The sequence below is a fragment of the Mauremys mutica genome, unplaced genomic scaffold (assembly GCF_020497125.1).
Source record: "Mauremys mutica isolate MM-2020 ecotype Southern unplaced genomic scaffold, ASM2049712v1 001096F_np12_obj, whole genome shotgun sequence".
NCBI classification, from domain to species: domain Eukaryota; kingdom Metazoa; phylum Chordata; order Testudines; family Geoemydidae; genus Mauremys; species Mauremys mutica.
The window spans coordinates 84,298-87,141 of NW_025423115.1; the positions used below are offsets into that span (position 1 = coordinate 84,298).

Below are 2,844 nucleotides of genomic sequence, written 5' to 3' on the forward strand. Positions count from 1 at the left end.
TGTTGATGCAAATTACTTGGCTGGCAGGGAGAAGAAAGGATGGCTAATAGCTGTTAGCAAAGAGAGCCCACCCCATCAGCCAGTAAATCCTGTTAAGCCAAAGAAATCAGGGTTTAATGCTGAAGGACAAGGAGGAAAGAGAGAACTTAAGTTTGCAAAGGCAAGCCACAGGTTAACCCTAAAAGGCCCAAACTCCAATGGTATTGAGCCAAAGGTGTGGCATGATGACAAAAATGATTGTAGGTGGACACTTGCAATGAATTTGTTGTTATTGCTAATGCTAAATTTTGTAACTAATGTGTTGCTATTGCCAAGAACTGTAACAATGTACCATGTGCCTAATCTTTTGAAAAATCCCTTGAACATGTTAAAAGGAATACATGAAAACACACTTTATGTTAAAGGGCCTTGCTATACTGATGTTTCACAGTTAATGCCTGTAAACAGTGTTGGAACTTTTCACAGGGTAAAATACATTCCAGACCTGATGTGCTGTATAAAAGGGGAAACTGAGGCACATGACCATATTGCTTTCATGGCTAAATGCCAAGATTCTTGTACTATGAACAACATCAATATCTACATTGGTTTAATGTTAATTTGGTTCAAAACATTGGCCAAAGCTGGTATGGATAAAGTAGCTGTTTTCTTTAGCTCTTGGCAAGATCACATAAAACATACAGGAACCATGCTGCAAAAGCTAACCAAGTTATACCTTGAGTTTGAAAAGAGATTCATTCATGTTATTGAACATGACTTTGATAAACCATTTCGGTTATACACTGGTACGGCCTCTAGCCCAACACTAGCTGTAGTGAAACAGACCCAAGGATGGGGGGCTCTTGGGATGCAGTCAGTGATGTTTTGTCATCCCTTCCTGCATCAATTTTGCGTTGGGGGTGTGACGTTATTGATATAAATTGAGACCATATAGAACATGGGTTGCAACCAAGGTCCAGCAGTGGCACCAAATCTTAGATAAAGGGGGTCATCTAAGGTGTCTAAGACCAGGTTATGGGTTGCTGGTTATAATTATGCTGTCTGTATGTCTGTATCATTTTTAGTTGAAGTTATGAATGTTGGCTCTATGCTGTCTGTATTTCAAGTTTGTGCTGTGCTTCTGGGGGAAGCCTCCCAGACAAGCTGGTGTTAGCCCTGCTTAGCCTGCTTGATGGCCCATTAAGGACCATCAGCTACCCAATTGACCCATGGAGAGAAGGCAGACACGCCTTGTGACTCAGCAAAGTATGCAGAGACTTGTCCATGTGACTGCAGACTCCATTTTGCTGTGATTTTCCACAGTGAGAACAAAGAGATTCTTACACCTGGAAAAGCCTATATAAGGCTGATGCTTCATCTCCATCTTGTCTTCAATCCTGCTTCTTACCTCTGGAGGGACTTTGCTACAAACAGAAGCTCTGCACAAAGGACTGAATGACCCATCCCAGCGGGGGATGTTCCAGAGACTTAATTTGAACCTGCAGTCTATGCCATCGCTGCTGCAAGCCTGAACTAAGAACTTTGCCATTACTGTATGTAATTGATTCCATTTAACCAATTCTACCTCTCATCTCTACCTTTTTCCCTTTGTAAATAAACCTTTAGATTTTAGATTCTAAAGGATTGGCAACAGCGTGATTTGTGGGTAAGATCTGATGTGTATATTGACCTGGGTCTGGGGCTTGGTCCTTTAGGATAGAGAGAACCTTTTTCTTTTATTGGGGTGTTGGTTTTCATAACCATTCATCCCCAGGACGGGTGCACTGGTGGTGATACTGGGAGACTGGAGTGTCTAAGGAAATTGCTCGTGTGACTTGTGGTTAGCCAGTGGGGTGAGACCGAAGTCCCTTTTGTCTGGCTGGTTTGGTTTGCCTTAAAGGTGGAAAAACCCCAGCCTAGGGCTGTGACTGCCTTGTTTGAGCAATTGGTCCTGATTTGGCACTCTCAGTTGGGTCCCGCCAGAACCGCATCGTCACACTGAGCAAAGGAAAAAAGACAGGAAGCCAATCCCATGCCTGTCCCTTTTTCTGTCTTCCTCCACCCCTGGACCAAGTCCCTCCCCGTTTGTCTGGACCATTGTCCTCATGGCCCTGGCCAGCCTATTTCCCTTTGCCGCTCTGAAACGTGCCCCCACGTGCAGGCTCCGAAGCTGGGCCCGGGGGAGGCTTTGGCTAGGGCGAGCGTGTGCTTGCGAGGTAATTGTCTCTCTGGAGGTGAAAGTCATCAGTGCAGGGTGCGAAGGGAAGTGGCCGTCGAAGGAGAAGGCAAGGCATGTGGTGGGCAGGCCAGGGATTTCTTTGTCCCCGCTTCAAAATGGGTCACCCTCCCCATCAGGGAATCGAACCCTGGTCTCCCGCGTGACAGGCGGGGATACTCACCACTATACTAACGAGGAAAGGGGCATGTAGAATGGCCCCAGCTCCCACAGACCAGCTATGGTCAGTGTACAACTACACCGTTGCATGGGCCCCAGCAGGCAACAGCACCCCTGGCCCTCTTCTGCTTCCCAAAGGCTTTGGCCGCAGCAACAGCCCTGGGAAAAGCCCTGGCCCTCCTCACCTGCCCTTGCCCAGCAGGACGCCTTTCCGGGCCTACACAGCTCCTCACACAACACCCGCCTGGGACCTTGCCCTCCCCTACCAGCTCAGCAGCACCTTTTTTCCTCTCAAAACCTCCTCTTGCCACCCTCACCCTTCCACACTTCACACTCACCTCATCACAAACTCACCCACGGCCCCTTTGGCTTCTCAAGCGCCTATGGAGGGACGCAGCTTCCCAGGCACGCAGATCCTTCCCTTCAACGCGCACTGGACGGACATTCGAAACACAGCCCTTTCCAGGAGG

General features: G+C 47.9%; 1 non-coding gene across 1 annotated transcript; it reads right to left on the reverse strand.

The window, feature by feature from the left end:
• Window positions 1-2,323: 2,323 nt before the first annotated feature.
• TRNAD-GUC lies at window positions 2,324-2,395 on the reverse strand. The gene has a single exon. It is a non-coding gene; the product is annotated as a tRNA-Asp (tRNA).
• Window positions 2,396-2,844: the final 449 nt, after the last annotated feature.